The sequence below is a fragment of the Argiope bruennichi genome, chromosome 1, assembly GCF_947563725.1.
Source record: "Argiope bruennichi chromosome 1, qqArgBrue1.1, whole genome shotgun sequence".
Classification (NCBI taxonomy): domain Eukaryota; kingdom Metazoa; phylum Arthropoda; class Arachnida; order Araneae; family Araneidae; genus Argiope; species Argiope bruennichi.
Window position 1 is genome coordinate 66,753,666 of NC_079151.1, and position 21,560 is coordinate 66,775,225.

The 21,560-nt window shown below is 26.2% G+C and overlaps 1 long non-coding RNA gene across 1 annotated transcript in view; it reads left to right on the plus strand.

Moving 5' to 3' along the window:
- Positions 1 to 3,540: 3,540 nt before the first annotated feature.
- LOC129980028 (uncharacterized) overlaps positions 3,541 to 21,560 on the plus strand; it is a 186,380-nt gene continuing 168,360 nt past the window's right edge. Inside the window, exon 1 of the long non-coding RNA XR_008785231.1 lies at positions 3,541 to 3,991. This is a non-coding gene — a long non-coding RNA (uncharacterized LOC129980028). The remainder of the gene's footprint in view (positions 3,992 to 21,560) is intronic.

The window sequence follows — 21,560 nt, forward strand, 5'->3', positions numbered from 1 at the left end:
GGATCTTTGTAATTGTTGATGTCTCATCTGTCTTAAATGCCCATAAATCACAGTTTAAGTTCCCCATAATTGTACAGACGTTGATAAAAATAGTTCCTTGGAATTTACCCTTTTTTTTTTTACTGTTTTTGTATATAATTGGAGAGGAGATGTTGGATTTTTTTATATATAAATACCAACATTTTATACATAACCAACTTGTTTGAAAAAATCTTCATTTAAAAAGTAATATATTCACGAAATAATTATTAAATAGTTAATAAAAGGAAGCTTACATTCTCAGATGGATGCACTATTTGATCTTTTCTTTTAAATCTAAGTATTCTTCTGTTGACTTACGAATAAATACTTCATAGAGAAATGATAATCATTTAAGTTCGTTGTTTTGTAAAAGTTGTAGGGTAAAAATATTGTTTTTGGTAAGATAAAATTAGAATAGTTAACAAGTGATTTTCTCATGATCTTTAAATGCCATAGTTGTAACTTGCGTAGTTGTTTAATAGTTGGATTATAAAATTTGATGGAAGCGTAGACATTCTGGGCGTCGAGCCAATACTTCGAAATATGTCTAATGTTCACGCGTAATATGCGAGTAAGATTCACAAAACAACTGTCGCTAATTATGTCGCGAACAATTATTATAACCATACTTGATAGTAGCAAGCTCGTGGCTTTAATTATAATCGCAGAGTTGGAGCTTTCGAAACAAAACGGAGCGCTCAAATAAAACTCGAGATTACATTGTCCATTATTAAGTGCCACCCACTTCATTGTTTCCAGTGCAATTTAATTAAGTTTCGCAACATTTTTCTCGATGTGCGTGCGCCGTTCGAAAATCCAATCCGGCGGCTTCTTGGCGAGAACTCTCACCCTATGGCAACCCAGGACCAGGAAATACCTCATAAATGACGTCGGCATGAGGCAATTTCAAACTCAGCCACTCATCGCTCGCCCCGTAATAACCCCTGCAAAATGTCTACACCTAAATCACTTTTATTCCGCGCGCCAAACGTAATTGGAGGTCGATTCCTGTTTTGGAGTTCGATTGGTGCACCAGATAGGCCCCCCTATTAACATAACCGACCGTATTTCTAATAGCAAGCCCCCAGGAATATGGTTATTTGTTATTGCCAAAAAGGTAATTATGCTCGGGTGGATAAGGCCTTTCAAGTACAATTCTATGCTGTAATGATTGCACAGTGCATATTGGAAATGCACGTTCGATATACAATCGGGATTAAAATTAGAAACACTGTACACCACATCACGGCAGAGATGTCTTCCTTATTAAGGCAACAAGTTATTTACTATAATAATGACAGAATGCGATCCCCATAGATATATTCGCATTTTCATATTCCCTTTCTTAAAGCTTCTGTCAATAATGCCTTAGTTTTAGATTTTATCCCATTCATCTTTCAGTTACTTTTTTATTAATTTAAGAACATATCATTCAAAAAGTTTCTAAAATATTTTCATCAGTTCTTACGAATCTTTTTCTTCTCGTTTAATCTCAGTATAATGTAGAGTATAGTTGATATGCCAGGAACATGGGGAAAAAGATAAAACTGAAGTAGCGCCATCTTTTGAATGAAATTTTAACCTCGCATTCATTGTGTAAGCTTTTTTGGTAATAAAAGAAGTAAAATTAATGTAGTTTTCTTTCTGATATCTGGATTTGTTGTGCTGTCTAGTGATTTTATCTAGTAGAACATTCGTCTAGTTCACTTGAATTACCCTTTTATACAAAACTACATTTTAACATTATGGCTGTTTGAGAAAACATGTAAATATCGAACTTCAATGTTAAGTGCTAGTAACTTTGTCCAAGATTTGAGTTTTAGATATGAAATACTTTTTTTTTTTTAAACAAAAGAGCTAAAAAATGTTATGCTATATTTTAAATACTGAATTGACTGCAAGCATAAGCATTAGATGCATAAACATTTTTTTTAATTACACTATGCTATTAATATATTAGTCATTGATTGATTGAGTTTTAGTTTTTTAGAAGTAGGTTGACTGATTGATTAATTTAGTGGAGTTTAGTGTTAATTGAAAGTTAAGTTGTTTTAGTGGAAATAGAATTAAATATGTTCAAATGCAACAGCTCTTATTCTCGATCATAAGTAAATGAGAACAAATGTTTTGTTTAAATTAATTATACCGATTTTTATTAATCTTAAACTATGTGATGGTGGTAAATGTTGCACATTTGTTTTTTATTCAATCTAAAATTTTACAAAATTTATATTATTGAAAATGGAATGTTATATTTCTAAAGAGTTTTTTACTCTTCAGAAATATAACATTCCATTTTCGAATTAATATTAATGATTTGTAATGGGAAATTTGAAATGGATCATTGAAATTAAAGCAATTAAAATTTTACAACTTTTTGGAACGTTTTCCTTTTTAAAACTTAGTAACAGATAAACAATTATGAGTTAACATATGCTTGATTGCTTCTTTGAACAATAGGAATCACTCTCCATTACTATTACTGCAATTTTAATATATCACTTTCAAACTATAAATATTTAAATAATCTTTTGTTTTTAAGTTTCACTCTATAAGGTGAAAAAATATTTACTATTTTTGAAGGTAATCTCTATGAATACATTCTAGAATGTTCCCAGTTTCTATAATTGCATAATTTTCTCATCTGTATTTATAAAATGCCAAAATAACAAGAGATAAACTTTTATTTGATGAATCTTTTTCATTATTTAAAAATCGCATTGCATATATTCATTTCTTACGAATACATTTTATTGAACATTCATTTGAACACCACTTCAAAATGCTTTTGAATGTTTAAGTTAAAAAATAAGATAAAGTAAGGAAAATACGGTGATTTAAAAGAGAGAGATAGTGTAGCTACACACAAAAAATTATTTTCTTGCGCGAAAAATATCTATGCATTTCTAGTATCACTTATAATAGTAGGGCATTAATATATATATTTTTTAAATTATTTTGCTGAAATAAACGTATATTGGTCTCATGGATTTTTTTCTATATTTTTCTAGTGCTTATATTTAAGAATTTTATATTGTAGAGATATATACCGTAGAATTAAAATGAAGAGGATTCAAAATATTGGAGTGCAATACACTTTCATGTCTGTATCATTATGTGTAGGGTTTTTGTGTGTGTGTGTGTTTGTGAGCAGTTAACCCTTCTTAATAAATACATCGGTTTGCATAATTTCATGAACCATTCATAGAGTTCGATGCCTCTGAGTTCTTTGCCAATACCTGGTGATTAGCAATTTACGAAACCCTTTGAAGACCGCCAGGCCACGTGGGGGCATGAACTTATTAATCCTAGGTTGCACTTTTTTTTTATCTACCAGCTTGCTGCCTTTAATATCCGGCATGCGCCTAGTAAGAATGCGTTCATTGTACTTCCTACTATTTTAATAAAAAAAAGAAAAAATTGAAGAGGGAAAAGCCTATTTGAGCGGAATGAGGTCTCGCGACAACAACCCCTAGTGAATAGGCGCATCGTGTGCCTCAGCATCTTTGAATGCAAAAGGCAATCGTCGGTGCCTACCTGGGCCAAGGAGAACCCCTATGCTGGGGTACAACGACCCCTCAGGACAAAGTATGGAAAGGAAACAGCTGTTGACGTGATCGGGTTTGGGTATTTTTTTGATCACCTATACGGAAGCCCAGAGTAATGACCCTGTACTAGTTTTCTGTCCGTAGGCTTTAGTTACAAGGATGGTTTAGAACGACGATTTTTGATAGAAAATGTCTGCTGAGTAGAGTCCCTTTACCAAGAGTGTCGCGCTACGAGAAGCTCGTGTTATCTTTGGATATGAAAATTTAAACTCTATGGATATTTACTTGGAAAAGAGTGTACTGTTGTGTTTTTTCTGCATAGCTAAGTGTGAGATTTCTATTGGAACCAAATATAAAAATCACCCGATGTAATATGAACAAATTCTGATTAAAACGCCCACGCAAAACCCCTTCGGATATAGGTGAGTCGATGCATATTCTAATCTCTACTTTTCAAACCATCACCTTATTTTTAAAATATTATTTAGAATACCGGTGAAGGTTTTAAATATTCGCGTGTATGCCATCAAGATAAATCATAGGATCTTCCCCCATCTAAAAGAATGAAAATTTTGCTAAGTGCGACCTTCATCGAGTTTAATTTATTCAGTACCATAATCTAATCTGATTCACCAAATTATAATTTAATTTTACAATCACTTTTGTAGTAATGAGAGTGGATTATTTTAAAAACAATTCTGTGTTACGAAAATTTTAGTAATGTGTTAATGCATGTTCATAATAAATTGTTTATAAATAAATTTTATAGATGTATCAATTTTTTAAAATCATTATGGAAATATTATGAAGTCTCAAATCTCAAAATTAGAAGATGAAATTTATTTATTCCAATAATTTTTTGAGGATAAAAATTAATCATCTTAAAATCATTAATAATAGAAATGTATACATTTATATATATATTTTCACCTTCCTTCATTGTTTTGTCATCTGTAATGTATAATTTTCTTTTTATGCTATTTAAAAATATGTATAAAATTTTAAATACAAATATAGGAAAGTGAAATACAGTTATAAATATACATTTAAGCTAAATATATATATAAGATTATTTTAATGTATAATATATTACAAAAAAAATTTCTTTGAAGAAACTAAAAATTTAATCATTAAACTCGTATACAAATTAATACTATTGAATATCTGATAAGGTGTCATGATTTTTCCAATTGTTACAATAAGAATGCAACAAACACTAAATTTTCAATTCAAATCGTTTTGAATTTGATTCACTATCAAATATTTCTGATACATCTTATTCAGTAAAAAATACAAATTTGCAATGGTTTTTGTTTTAGAGTCTTAATTTAGAATTTGTTACGTTACGATATTATTTTAAACTCATACCATTTATATCATTAAATCAAACGAGATTTAAAAAAAAATATTGAATATTCTCTCATTCTTTTTTAAAGAAATAAACCATGGAATTGTAAGTAGATCAGGAATGAAAAATAAATCATAAAATGATAATTAATGATTTATTTCTTAGGTTGCAAATTACCAAAACAAGTGAATTAATTTTAAATAAAGGTTAATATCTTGCATACTAGGCTAATTTCTTAAACTTAATTACTTGAAAGTCACTTTTATAACTAACGAAATTAACGTTTAAACAGATATTATTCCCATAATTTATATTTGTTTCACATTCTAAATTTTTCGTTTTTAATTTCAAAATTCGTTTTTTATAATCTCGTATTTTCTTTTAAATACTTTTCATTGTTTGATTTTTTTTTCTGTATTTTTTCTAGAATACCTTACGTAACAGAGAGAAAAACAGAAATAGTTTTATACACAATACTTTATGATTTGCTTTTTATTGCTCAGTGGTTGTCACGCTTCTGTGATTCTTAAAATGTTTTTAAATTCTAAAATGAAAATTCGGTTTCCATTTTTCTTTTTACAGTAGGAAGTCATAATTAAATGAGGGTCGTCTCTTGCATTATGATAAAATGTGACCTTGAAATCTTTCCTTCAATGCAATTGTATATGAATAACACATATTACTGTATTAAAGTTATATTCTTCAAGCAATCAATTTCCAAAAACAGATCATTGGAAACTTTGGAATAAATGAAGAATTTCATTTCAAAACTCATTATAAATTGTTTATTATGGTATGAAGATTAAGTATAATTTTTATTTATTTTCACTAAATTCAGAAGAAGAAAAAAACATTGTACAATTATACATAACAATCCAGTTATGATAAAAGTGAGAATGAAGTTAGTTAGTCAAAGCTGTGTGATAATTTATTGCTATTAATAATTATAGTATTGGCCATCAAACGATGTTTCCTGGTTATCTTGAATTTTAAACAAAATTGCGTTTGTTTTAGGGGAAAATTTACTTTATTTTCTTTGATTCATATATATTAAACTTTCGGATGCAAATTAACTCAATTATCATAAAAGTCTCAATGTACAAAACATCTGGGCATAGCATGATTAAGAATTGTTATGTAATTTTGAATGTTTGCTGTAGATTACTAGACAGGAAATTTCTCTTTTTACCATGTTTATTACCAATCTCATGAACAGTTACGCTTTGTAAACAGTATTGAACACATATGTTTACTTTGTTCTTCTAGGGCAAATTTATCATTTAAAAAAAGTTTTTTTATTCCCTATACTCTACTGCTTAGAAGTACTTAGATCTAAAAATCCGGTTCCACCAAAACAAATAAATTTTGACATCATAACTGAATGCAACGCTTTTATTTTGGATCGAGAGACAAATGCTTCAGTAAACTAAACCTTGTCACTTACTCATTCTCCTGGAATCTATAATAAGTTCTTTCTTCGTAAAGATGACAGGTCATATTTTAACCATAATTTCATGCCTCTTTTCTGCAATGTAGTTGAATGAGTGGCAGGGCTCTTGAGATATTGCATTTCCAATATTGAATTTCACCTTTCTTTCCATTGACTGTACTCTCTAGTTAGACAACAAAAAAGGATCTGTCGGAATTGTGTTAGGCCTTGCATGACAATCTGAATGTGTAAAATTGCCGTCAGTTATAAGTTGTTGTTGTTGTTTTTTTCAATAGCTTCCCCCCAACCTTAAATACAGAAAATATGTGTATTTAAAAAATAATCTTTAGCAAAGTCAGCACTAAAATCTTTCATTATTTATCGCGCCATTGAGCAGACGATAAAAAAAAAGATCCATTGTTTATGAATTATTATTGTTCATAAAATGTTTGAGAAATATAAGATATACTGCGTAAATATTGGATAGTGATTTTTATTTATGAATATAATTAAGTTAAAATATTTTTTTAAGCAACGAGGTAATTTTAAAAATAGAATTCTGCTAATTAATTTCTTTGTATTTAAATTATTTTATTGATTTCATAGTTTTCATTTATCGTCTGCTGCATATATTGAAATTAATTAAAAAGAACTATTTTTTTTTATATAAATGCTTCAATGGCAACGTTTGAAATATTCGTCAGAACAAATTTTCAGTTGTTATTGCGATTATTTTTATTTTTCATCGATATGATATAATCTGTAGTGTTCTAAATTCTTTTTACGATTAAAAAATTCAAAAATAATTTTCATATCTGACTACGAATCATGCCAACGTAAAAGACAACTTTTTCGAGTAAGTAATACTAAGTAATCCTGTCATAAAATTAATTTATTTCATTAGTCGTTTCTTAACGGGCCATTAAATGCATAAATAGAAGGTACCAAATATAGCATTCAAAATGAATGTTCACATATAATAAATAATATGCAAACTTATAATTTAAATAGCCTTTTTATATCTTTTGAAATGATTTAATGGATGAAATATTCGACCTTCTCTACTTCTTATTGATGTCAATAAAATTGTTCATTAATGCAAATTTGATTAGAAATTACTGATTTAATATGGTAGTTTTATCTAAATATTCCCAAAAATAGTCATCAAAACTCTTCCAAATTTAATGAGATTTAAATTCACGTTAAAAGTAGAAAATTTTATATTTTTAATGATTATGTTATTATTATTGTTTGATGTATGCGTTTGTATTATGCTAAATGCCTTTTAAAGTATGAGAGATCTGTTTTTATTAATTACGTTATTCTATATCTATTTTGAAAAGAAAAGGAGATTCGAACTTTTAATCTGAAACATCGTAACATAAGATGTTCAGTTATCTTTGTTTAGTAATTTTGTTAATTATTTTTGCTTAATAATTTTGTTATTCATAATGTTTAATTAGATTATCCATCTGATTAGTCTATTTTATTTTTAAAATTCAATCTAAATTATATAGAAGCATACTCACCAAAAAATATATTTAATATTGTTTAAATGCCCCTGAATATAAATTCTGTATTAAACAATGAAGAATATGCCTTAAATATGTTTTTAAGTAATTTGTAAAATGTACATAAAAATATTTCGAAAAAAATCTTTTAAATCTTGTGTGGAAATCCAGCTGATATCACTTTAAGAGCTGCTGAATTTCGAAAAAGTATTAAAATGATTTTAATCCATCAATATGGTCCGAAAATATTGAAGGAAACACTAAAAACGTTTAATTAGCGAGAATCTACTATTCAAAATGTAACTGTCTGAAAATTTGGTAGCTTTGTACCCAATTATCTGCTTTGCATGGTTTATTTATCATGGTTAAAAATGTTTTGCACGATTTTTAATCATGCATATTTAGAAATATTTTGCACGATTTTTACTTTTGCATGTTGCATCACAGAATTTAGAGATAGATTACAGAGACTTCATATGAAAACATAAACACTTTCATGTGAGAAAAAGTTCAGTTATACTTAAAAGAAATGACATCAAATTACAATTTCATGTCAAAAGTTTCATTTAATTTGGGCAAACTATTTTTTAATTGATTAGTATAGAAAAATATAAACTGAGTTCGAAATTCCTTCCCAAAGAATCAATATTGAATACGAAACCACTGAAAGGTTCTTACATGTATATTTTTAAAACTGAGATTAAGATGTGTGTGTGTTTAGGGGGGGGGGTAATAATACTATTTTATAGAGATGCATCAAAAAACATTTACATTATGCAAACGGTTATAAAGTCGTAAGTATTAGTATTTAAAATTTGTTAAACTGGTGTGTGTGTGTGGGGGGGGTCTTCTTCTTTTTTCTGAAGAAATTCATTTTTTTAACGAAATGTTTTATTTTCTTTCTATTATTTATACAAATCGTTATCTATTTTGTGATATTCTATGATACAATCTGCTGCAAAAAGTTAATGTTCATTTTTCACTTCACTTCTGGGCGCTTCCTTTTTATAAATAAGAAAAGAAATCGACTTTTTTCTCTCCTTTTTCCCCAACGTACATTGATAATCAGTAAAAGCAGGACAGCATAGAAAAAGATAAGCAGGTCTCTCACATTGTAGCTTTCTACAATCCTTTCCTTATGTAAATTATATTTATTACTCTCTATTCGGAATCACACGCTTACTGCCTGATTTATTTCAGTTGCAATTTGCTGAAAAACTTAACAGCATGATATATTGTACGGTATGGTATATTTTTATAAGAGGTAATTTGCTTATTTCGTTAACAAATTGCTTATTGCTTGACTTTTTTTTATTACTTTTAAACTTTATTATTTAACTTTACTAGATAAACTTAGAATCATTTGCTGAACTAAATTTAAATAAGCACAGGAAAGGAAGATATATGTTGTTGCCTTATCTGTGGTAACATAATTTCATTAATGTAATAATACTAAATAATCTGAAATTATTTTATTTTCCGGTCGTATATTTAAAAATATAGTACGAATTTCAACAATATTACTGAAGGAATCATGAATTAGACTTGCGTATAATTACAGAAGAGACTTTCCAGCTATAGGATTTTATTAATTGCTTCGAGATTCCCGAGTCTTTCGCATTGTTATTTTGTTACGCAATATAAAAGAAAGTTCTTTAATTTAGTGCTGCATATCGTAGAGTGTGAAAATATTTGAAATAATATAAGTTTATATAATGTGTACTCATTTTATAGAAATAACATTTCAAGCTAGTGTGTGCAGTATGAAATATGGTCTTCTTCAGTAAAATTTCACTTTAGTGCAAGCTCTAAGAAACTATCAATATTACTAAAATGCTTAATTTTTTGTGTTTTATTATTATTAAATATATGTTTTATTTGGTAAAACATTTTCTAATGAAATATAGTATTATTTGGATTAGACTAAATGTAAAATAATGTGACTGGTATAATACTTCATTATGGTACCTCTTATTGTCTCTTTTATAATGCATTCAATGAAATTTCTAGTATGTTAATTGAAAATTTTTAAACTTAGTTCAGTAGCAGCGTGGCATTTTCATTCAATGAATACTGAATTTAAAATGCGAAGAAATTATTTAAACTCTTTTTACTCAGTTCGAGGCCTCAAAGGAAAACAATAAAACTTTCTATGATAGAAATTCTCAAACTTTTCAGATTTTATGCCACATTAATGAGACTGAAATATATATGTACTATCTTGTGTACCAAAAAATTTAAGTATGATATGTGTGTAATTATAAAATAAAATGTTTAAAGTGGAGTTTTAGCTTTTAATTTTGGATTCGTTTTGAAAATTCATTTAAATCTTTTATGTAAAAATTATACCACAAAAGAACAGGAAATGTACGTGGTTCATGTACAAATAGTGGTATATGAACCACAATTTGAGAAGTCATGATATTAAATAATGACTTACATAGGATTATCTGCTTACTAGAATGAAAATGCTCTGTTTTTGCATACAATAATACTATGTTTTACTATTAAAGAAAATACTCGTAACTCCTACATATTTTACATGAAGATTTAGATTGATTATGAAAATTGTCTTTTGCTGATTATGAATTTCTTTTTAATGTTTTTATTTATTTCCGAAAATATAAAGATCGAAAAAAATTCATAGTACAAACTTTTATAAGTTTAGCATAAATTCTCTGAAAGTTAATATTAATACTGTTTTTTAATATTTTTTTTTTCTGCACAGAGAATTAAACCGGCTTAGTGTTAGTTACAAAATATGTTTCCATTGATCGAATTAGTTTATATTCTATATATATATAAATTTCGAACCTTCAAAACTGTAAAACTTACATCCACAATTGTGTGGGACATATAATACATAAGTATTATTTATGGTGAAACCCTGGCATGAACAAAACATTGATCTCAAACGTGCCGTTCCCAAATGGATACTTATGATAGAACATGGTCTTCAGAAATCTTATATTTTGTCAAAATTGATTTTGCTGAAAACCTTAATATTGCAAGTTACTGCTGTACATCAAAACTGTTGTAGTTTGCGGAACATGAAACTTAAACAAGTATCTCAAATTTATTAATGCATTTTAGCCTTTTGTGAATATTGTATAATAGAAATGCATTAAAAATATTTGTAGTATATTATCTTGTTTCTTTACTGAAATTTAAACAGCTGATATATATACATCTAAAAATTGCAACTAACTTACATATTGGAAAGTCATGTCATTTCAGAACTAATTATTTTAATCTGTGATTTTCCTTGCTATTTTTAAAAGATTTCTTACGGTTTGTTAGCCAATATTGTTATTGGTTAACTAACTGTAATAATTGCGATGTCAATTTCGTTTTCACTGTCTCTTATTTAACGTTTATTGCTCACCAAAGAAATCTTGGCTTCCTTTTTATATTTAAATGTCAAGCCAACATTAATTTAGTTTCGGTTTGTCTAAGAACGGAAGAATATTGGGCTTCGGTATGATATCTTACAGATTCCTTCCAATTTTTATTTATAAGTGTATTAGTTGAGATTTAATTTTGCGATAAGTTTATTTCGGTAGAAAAGGAAGTTAAAAAACGTTGACTTGTGGTATCGCTATTTAAGCAATTCCTTTAATTTATTCAGCACATAGAAATGTCGAATTTTCTCGCGTTTTATCTCGGAAATATTTTCTCGGCAGCAGATAATTGTCCAGGAGAAAAAAAATGAATTGATTTCTATATCGTTAAGAAAACTTTTATTTTCTTCTTACTTTGCAGTTGTCACTGCAAATTTACGGAAGAGAGATGTTATTGTCGACTGTAAGAGTTACGTATTTCACAAAGAAATATTTTTAATAAGAATCTCGATTCTCTGAATTGATCAAAATTAATTAAATAATCTAATGAATCGATAGTATGCATTATTACATGTGAATGCTTATTGCAAAATCGATCGATTTATAATTTACTATTCTTTAAATTTGTCTTATTGCATAACTTAAACTTATATTCGTGCTTTTAAATTTAAATTGAAAGACGAATTTGCCAACAGCATAGTGTAATTAATAAAAAATTTAAAAATCCTGAACATAGTAAATATTTTTGATTGTTGCAGACAAATTTGTTTCTCTAAGTAAAAGTCATAGTTTATTTAAATTCTGTGATTGAGCTTTGCATGTGAACTGTTTAAAATATTTAATCTAGTTCATATACTTGTTTTAAATATTTAATCTAGTTCATATACTTGTTTTAAATATTTAATCTAGTTCATATACTTGTTTTAAATATTTAATCTAGTTCATATACTTGTTTTAAATATTTAATCTAGTTCATATACTTAACAATTCTAGTTATCTAAATATTAACTAAATTTAGAAATATTAAAATGATTTCTTCTCTGATATTTCTGTTTGGTAGAAATAGAAACTTGTTTAGACGAAAAGTTTATTAATTATTAATTAATTCTTCGTTTTCACTTAGAATTTAATAAAAAGTTCCATTGCAGATGAACTTTATAAATGTATGTAAGGATTTATGAAAATAATTTTATAACATGAAATCTTTTTACATTTTTACTCCTTGTTAACATCCTAGGATTTATGACCAAGCGTTTGAATAATATTTTACATTATTTATGTTTTTCAATACTTATAACAAATTAAAATATAATTTTTCCAGTTAAAGCCGATTTTGTTTACAATCGTATTTTATTATTTCTCAACTCCCTATAAATATACTATTAGCTATTGCTTACATTACTTTCTCGTGACAATTCGATTTCGGTCATTCCGAAATAAGATTAAAATCTATTATCGACTTCGCAAATTTATGTTCATAATTGAACAAATTGAACCTGTTAACGCTATTCCTTAAAAATAATTCTACAAAAAATATATTTAAAAAAATGATGATAATATTGCTCTTTCATTGAGTAAGAATTGCATTCTATATCTGTTGAATTATTTGATTTTTATCTGAATTATTGATATTAATAAACAGTTTTGTTATGTTTATACGTCATTCACCAAAGCAGGTTAAGAAATGTCAATTTTTTATTTTTTTTATTTATTTATTTATTTTATTTTTTTGCCTGTAATGAAGTATTATTTTTGTCATTTTTCCTGACTTCTGCGTCATTTTGATAATTTATTGTTTTGTAATTTGAAAAACAGGTAAGACTTTTCAAATATTGTTTAGAATTATTGGAAATGATGAGAAATTGTTATGTAAAAATAAATTTAAGGAATTTTTAAAAATAAAAATATTTAAGACTTTAATATTATTAAAGAACCAAATATTTATCCGGGTTTATTAAATTAGTGTAAACAATAATGTAACTAGCAAATATTGAAATGAATTTCTGAAAGTGAACATATCTTAAATATTTTTCAAGGTTATGATTATCATCGTTATTTAATTAATTGGATAAAGCGTTTTTGGTAAAGAGTAAATTTTCTTGTGCTTATTGCTTTAAAAGAATGATTACCTCTTTTTAAAAGAGAGTAAAAAAATAAATGAACATAAAGGCAGAAAAAGAGAGGCGTGCTTTTATTTTGTGACTTTTCTAAGTATGATATAAGGAGAGAGGCCGAAGAAAGGGAATAGATTATTTTCTTCCCAAAATATTCTCTCTCTTATCGAGAATCTTGTAATTTATTGATTAATTTCGTGTCCTAGGTAAGTGACTAACTGCTTACTTTGACTTTTCCTAAAAGGTCGTAGCATAGCTGATATATTCATTTTGAGAGATATTCAATTTTCCTTGTATTTCGAAAAATTCAGTAAATAAGGCATATTGCAATGATGGTAATTTCAGTTATTTTAATAAAGGACGCTTTAAGATGTAAAATTTTATTGGAGGCGAATTTGTAGAAATAATTTTAAAATTTATTCTTCTAATAAAATTAATTCTTATTCTAATTAAATAAATTCTTTTTCTGTAGAATGATTTGAGTTTTCCTAACAAGATTAAATATATATTTTTAAATGCTTCAAAGTAAATCAATTAATAATCATCATTTTGTTAGATGAATTTTAAAAACTTTTAGCATCTGTCTTATATTGAAATTGTAAAACTCATGCCCAAACAGGTCTTAACTTTGTTGAAATCATTTTTTTAAATGTTCATATAGATTGTGCGATATGAATGCCTGTTGATATTGTTTTTCATTTGATAAATTTTTATTGAACTAATCATTTTACAAAATTAATTTATATAATCGCCAGTTTATAAAGACGTTATAGAACTATATTAATTTGATTTCAGCTCCAAAGCAGTTTTCTAAAAATATCAAAATAAATATTAATTCTAATTCTTATACAGTAAACTAATAGCCATATATTAAAATATGTACAAGAAAATTCTATTATCATCTGTTAATGATTTGCCTTTGTTTTTTTTTTATTAGATAGCGTATGAGATTTAAACTTGACAAAATTTATTCTTATACTTATGTAATTTAGGAATTGAACGTGATCACCTTAAAATATTTAAACTAAACTAATATAAATAAGGCTCTTTGAATACTTTTTCTAAAATTATTAAATTGTCCAAAAGTTGTGAAAATAGGAAATTGTTCATAATTGTCTATTGATTAAAAACAACTTATAATTGTTTCAAATATTAAATTATGCATGATAAAAATAATATATTATGTATAATTCAAATTATATTAGTAATAAACGTATGAAAAAAAGAGGAAAAATAACTTATTCCAGTTTAGTGTTTGTTAAATATAATAAAATTAGGGAAAGTATTATATGTATTAGTTTAGACCACTTAATGAATTCACCATGCAAATATATACACGAAAAATACTCAACCCTAAGACTTCGTTTATTAAGTACAGTAAATCCAAATGGCTAGGAAACGAAATAATGACTCATAGTTTGAAATCGTGAAATGAATGAAATTTGATGAAAATGTAGAGTGTAAAAAGAAACTGTTATGTTCATGCAAAGTTAATGCTGCTACCACTTTTGAATTTTTCTAAAATTATTGTAACTTATAAGATTCTGACATACTCGCTTAGAAATGAAAACAATGATACGAGTACGATTTTAATTCAGTCATTTCTGGTTTAAGCAAGAATATTTTATAAACTGAGCCCTTTTATTTGTGTATACAAAGGGAAGAAATCTTAAAGAAGAGAAGGTTTAGATGTTACTTAACCTCTTATTTAAAGAATCCTCAATTTATCATCAATTTTTCAATTTTATTTTTTTACTAGATAAATTTTAATAGAATAAATCTAGGGAAGAGGAAACATTTTTTTTATTTAATTAACATAATTAGTTAATGTAATTAATTAATTAATTTTTTTTAATAACTGACATTTACTGGACGCTGTTAGCGTTCTTTTATTATTCATGATTCTTCGTTCATGTTTTTTTTTTTATCCGACAGAAAAAAAATAATCATGTTACGAAGATGTGTGCATGATTTACACGATACTTTTAAGTACCATTGGGATAAGGGTTAAAATTCAGTTTATTGATTTGAAATATTATGTTTGGAATTCAAGAAATATATTGAACAACATTTTGTGATAAGAATCAGCATAGCAATTCAATAATATAAATACATGCGCGCATTTCAATTTATTATCATTTCATTTCACCTTTTCATAAAATAAAATATTTTAAATTAAAATTTGTTGAACACATTGAAGTTGCTTTCGACATTGTAATAAATTATTTGTTAAAGACAATTATTTTAATATTTTTTCTCTGAAATTTAAAAGCGTAAATTATTTTCTAAATAATGCATGAACATTTTTTTTTTTTAGGAATAAACTGTTTTTATTCAAAAAATAATTTTTGCAACAAAAACTTTTATAGCGATTTTTTCTAGCAATAAAACAAATTCGTAATGAAATTTGTGTACATTGTATGTTGATGCTTGTTAACTTGAATGTCTATTCTCCTTTAGAGTTGGGGGATGTAGAAGTGATTATTGTCTTTTCAATTTGTTTTTATTAAAATTATACAAAAAAAACCCATTTATTTAAATATTATATTTAATATATGCTTAAATATATTTAAATATATGCTTGTTTTGTAGTAAAATTGATACTAGTTCGTATGAATTCTAAAATAAACCAAGGGATCTGAAAATCTCTGTATATTATTTATCAAAAATCTTATCCTCAATGTCTACTGAAGCGACTTATTTACTTTTTCTTGCTGGCCAGAATAAGAAATCCAGACCAAAAATTTAGGTAACTTTATTTGTGATTATAACTTTATACAATTCAAACTTTTTATATTTATATAAAGTATCCTAAGAAGTGGTGGATACATAAGCAAATACATAACGCCACTAAATTCAGAGGGGGCCCGCAACAAGTCAATTAAAAATCTTTATTTTCCTTGTTGCCTAATAGATAAATTTGTAAAAAATATAAAACCTATTAATTATAAAATATTAGGATACTACGTTATCAAATATAATGGGTAGGGTTCAAATATGTTTCACTATGCTCGCTTTGTTATGAGAATTTTTATAAACACCGAGAAACTGCTTCAATAATATTGTGTGCAAACGTGGATACCGAGCAATCTAAAGTCATAATAAATTTAAAAAAAATACATTTACAAAGTTAATAAAGTAAAAAAAAAAAATAGATTAACCTAAAATAAATCATTGAGTTAAAAATGCGTTGAAATATGAAAATAAATTCACCAGCTTATTATAAGAAAAGCCATAAGCTTTCTAAATCGCTACTAGTTCTGATGATAGAAAGGCCAAACTTATTTCAAACTAAAATTATGATGCTTAGAATAATGTCGAAAAAAAAATGAGAAACACATTATTATTGGTACTATATATTCGTTAAAAAAATTTGTTTTCATTTTTTATTTTCATTTCCAAATTAAAAATTTCGCAGAACAAACTTTAAAAAAAATAATTCAAAAAATTTTCTCTATTTTTTTAAGGATATCTATTTTTGTTGTGATTTCTTTCAATTATAAAAAGACATAACTTTTTAGTTTTTATAACGAAGATCTATTTATTTCTCTTTAAAAGAGTTCAAATAAAAAAAAAAAATCATCCCAAATATACACGTGGTAAGACTGAATAAAGCTTAAAAAAGGGGAGGGGCGGAGGTTCTTGAACTTTGATGGGATAACAACGTGCAGTAAGCATCAATGACCTTATTTTTCTAATACCAAGTTTATGAAATCTCTCGCAATTCGGCAGGACCATAAATGGTTTAAGAAAAATCATCGCATATTGTAATGAGCATTAAAAATCTTGTCAGATTGAATAATGTATAACATTTCATCAATTCAATTTAATAAGAGAGTTAAGTCTTGAAATTAAAATTAGAACACCACCCTTGAAAGAAAAGCAAACACAAATTTTCTCATCCATAGAATAGATGACTTATTCAGTCCAGCGCATAGCTGTGATATTTTGTAATTACCTTTTTTTGATACTAAAGCCCTTTCTTAGTGAAAATTTAAACTAACATTTTAACCTTCAAGTGATTGTATCAGTAGCATTTGCTGTATTATCTTAAAATATCTTATTACATATTCGGAATTTCAATTTCAGTTTACATATAAACTTTTTTATATATAATTTTTTAAAAAATTTTTCATGATTGCTTTATACACTTATTTATTATGGTGTTAATTTTATGGAATTCAATAATAAACTGAGCATAATTATCATTAACTTCTTTAAATTTGATTTGATTTATATTTTACTGAAGGGTTTCGTCAATAAAAATAGATGCGAATTAACGATTCTCTCAGCATTAAATTATAAAACCTCAGATATATTACTGTAAACTGTTGTACACTATAATTTCAAAAGTATAGAATTGCATATTCTGTATCATATGAATATTATCTTTGCAAAGAGTTCCAAATACTAAAGAGAAATTGAGGAAATTTAACTCCTCTTCAGAAATGTATGAATTAGAAACATTTTAAGAAGTTATAATATAAAATTTTAATTACTAATTAGATCTTTAAGAAAAACTTGTAAATTTAATATTTGTTGTTTCCATTTATTTAATTCTCTCCATTGTAAACGCACAAATTTATTGGATGCACTTTTATAAGCATATGTGAACTCATACACATGGCGTGCTACTAAAATAAAATATTCAAGTGAAGCAAATATACTACACGTGTGATTTGCAAAGAATGAATGGAGAATTTCGAAATGTTGAGATAGAAGTTCAAGAATATCTTGAAAATTTTATTTTCGAATTCAAACTATTATATGCTAATTATTTTGTTAAAAGTATTATAGTATAGGCATTCTTTGTTATTTCTATAGTGGCAAATTTTCTTCTTCTTTAAACCAGATAATACTTTTAAAGCTAAATTTATCAAAATCTATCAATTGGGATTGTTTTTTAATTCCCAAAATGACGGTGAATTGGTATTTTGAAATAAGTTAGCACAATTGACCCAATTTGAATAATGTCTGGAGATGAAAAAAATTAAATTTACTATTAAAACGTAATGTAATTAAATTGAAATTGACTAGCAAACATGATCAAACTTTACAAATATAATTCTTAAAAGATTATTGTTGATTGTTGTTTTTAGAATTCAAATCACTCGGAAACTCGCTTACGATTATTGAAAAAATTGCATATTTTTTATTTGTTTTATTTCGTAGAGATTAAACAATTAAAAATTTGGTCAGTTATGGAGAAATTTATAAAAATACAAAATACTTTCTGAAATGTGATAATGATGAGATAAAAATACGAATGATATTTTGTATATAATAGAATTTTATATATATATATATATAATGTTAAGGGACCATTTTATTGAATTGTACATTTAATTCAGAAATAAAGTTGTGATTAAAATCAGACATAAAATATAAAATTACAGAATAACATCAAATTCATAAATATAAGAACTCTCATTGCTTTTTCATGGCTTAAATGTAAAACAAAATACTTAAAGAAGTATTTGGGGTGCAATCATTATTTTAATCATCCTTCAAATTAAATTTTTTTATTTTTTCATTCTTGTTATTTCAAAATTACTTTACTGTTGTTTATATAACTAAAAATCTTTAAAGAAAAATTTGTCCAATATTCAATTCAACTCTTGGATTTAAAAAAAATTTTAAAAAAAATAATTTCCTTTTTGTAAAACACTCATTATTGAGATAAACAAGCAAATTGAAATTAAAATCTATACTCGTTATTTTTAATTAAATAATTTCATTTTCAATACCAGTATGTGATATCTAGTTTATTGTTAAAATACAAATTTTAACCTGTATAACAGAAAAAAAAATTCAAACATAAAATATTCTTTTCCGGTTTCTTGTACACAAGAAACTTTTTAATCTCTTAGACTCCAAAAATTCATGAACATTTTTTAATAGGTATGATTTCAACTTCTGGAATTTTATTGATCAGATTGAACAACAATAATTTATTTAAAAGTGTTTTAAGCACTTCATATCTAAAAGCACTAATAAATATCCAAGATTAGAAGCACCAAGCCTGAAATTCAGCTTAAAATTATTGTACATCTTTTCAGCTATTTCATTCATTTCAATAACTCCAAAATAAATTTGCAATAATTATTAGCTTATTCATCAGTTTCTTTTTACAAATAACGATTCAAATTGTATGCATTTCTGAAACATGTATCAGACAAAGATGTGAATCAGTCTTTTATGTGCAATTTATACAGTAATGAATATGATATTCAAACTGCAATTGTCACTCAGTTGAAGAGAGTTGTCTCTTTTCAAACTATTGACGCTATTGATTCTATTGCAGTCTTATTTGCGGTTCTAAATACCAAACTTTTAGTTTACGGATGGAGAAACAGTGAAATCCTTTTCAAAGCAAAATAAAACCTGCTATAATTTTTAACTTTCAGCACAGATGGTTCCTTCAGATTTTAATATTTTATAACACTGCATAAAATTAGTTCAAATCAAATTATAGTACAAAAAGTATTTCGTTGCAGTTCTCTTACGATAGTATTTGAAAATAAAACTTATAATGGACATTATTTTTGAAACATAATAGAGTCATCTTCCATTACCTTCAAATTGATGTTATTTTAAAGTTTATTTTGCAATATTAGTAAAAATAAAGTAGAACTATTAACACTCGAATAATTAAAACGATTTAATTGAATAGGTGAGAAAAAGTTGTAGCATATGTCCAAAAATCTCAATTCGAGATTATAAAGTTTTGATAGGCACTGTTCGCTTATACACATTTTGATAGGCACTATTCGCTTATACACATTCACATTTTAAAATACCTGGAAGCAATCAAGAGGAGCTAACAGTACTGCATTTCAATGTTTGGATCTATATTTTAAAAAACAAACAAAAAAAATAACACTGAATTTTGGCTGCACTGTTCTTCATACCGTGTCAATATTTAGGATTTTTTTTTTTTTTTGAAGCATCTGGTAATTTTAAGTGTAAATATATTCCACTTTCAATATCTCTGTTAGTTAAATTAATATTTAATATTTCAAACAATCTATGCATGAGAAAATAGAAAATTTTCATTGAAAAAAAAACTTACTTCTACAGACGAAAAATTGTATATTTTTTCTGAAGTTCATTAAATATCAATTTCAATCTGAGTAAATTTAATAATTAAATTCAGTTAATCGTTGAATAGTACATAAGAGAAAATAAAATATGAAGAAACGATTACATAGCAAGTCTTTGAATACACAATACAGCATCTCTGTTGTTAAAAAAACTATAGTGGTTACAGAATTAGAATACAATTTTAATCGAGAGAAAATTATTATATTCTTTCTGCATTCATTTCATTTCTACATACAGGAATACCTGAATTAATTTGTTGCCCATGAATAAAAAACTGCGAAATATAATATGAATAAAATTCAGAAGAAGTAAACAATAGCAATTACAGAGTGGGTTTGATAGCAAAACAATATAGATTTAATAAGTCAAAGAAAAAAAATAATAATACTATCATTTAAACCTTTTTATTCATACTCACTTAATGCATAACAGTAAATAAATAATCTATTAAGTAGGGCAAAATCGTAGAAAGTACGAATACATTGCCGAATTGTGTGAAAAAGCATTATGGAATATAGTGGAAAGTATACAATTTTTTATTTATTATTCATACATAACAAATTTTGCCATTCATTTTATGCACTTTATTTGACCAGAAAATTTTCTGTATTTAGTTCCGAAATGAACAAAGTTAATCGGCTTAAAAAATATAAATTAGACGAATAACTAACTGAAAAAATACAACTTATTCAAATAACAAAATATCATTAAGTTCTTGATTCTCTGGAGTAATTTACCATAAAGTCGAATAATAATAATAATAATAAAACGAGACTATTCTGACATTTTCTGAGTCAAGGAGTAATAATATCGATGATAATATTTTCAATATCGTGGACAATTCTACTGATTAGTTTATATTGCAATCCACGAAATGTTTGACTTTTGTTTTAAAGATAAAGTATATTAAAATAAACTGTTAATTTATTCCGTTTAGATGAAGAGTAGGATTATTTTTTCTTATTTTAATTTATAATCCTCCTCAACAAAATATTTTTTACTTCAGCAGAACCTAGATTAAATTAAATAAGATATATTTATTGAGCCTTGATTACGAATTTTATTTATCCATCATTTACGTGAAGCGTAGCGAAATTTAATTTTAGTTAATCCTTAGTTAAATGTAGCGATTTTTAACTGTATT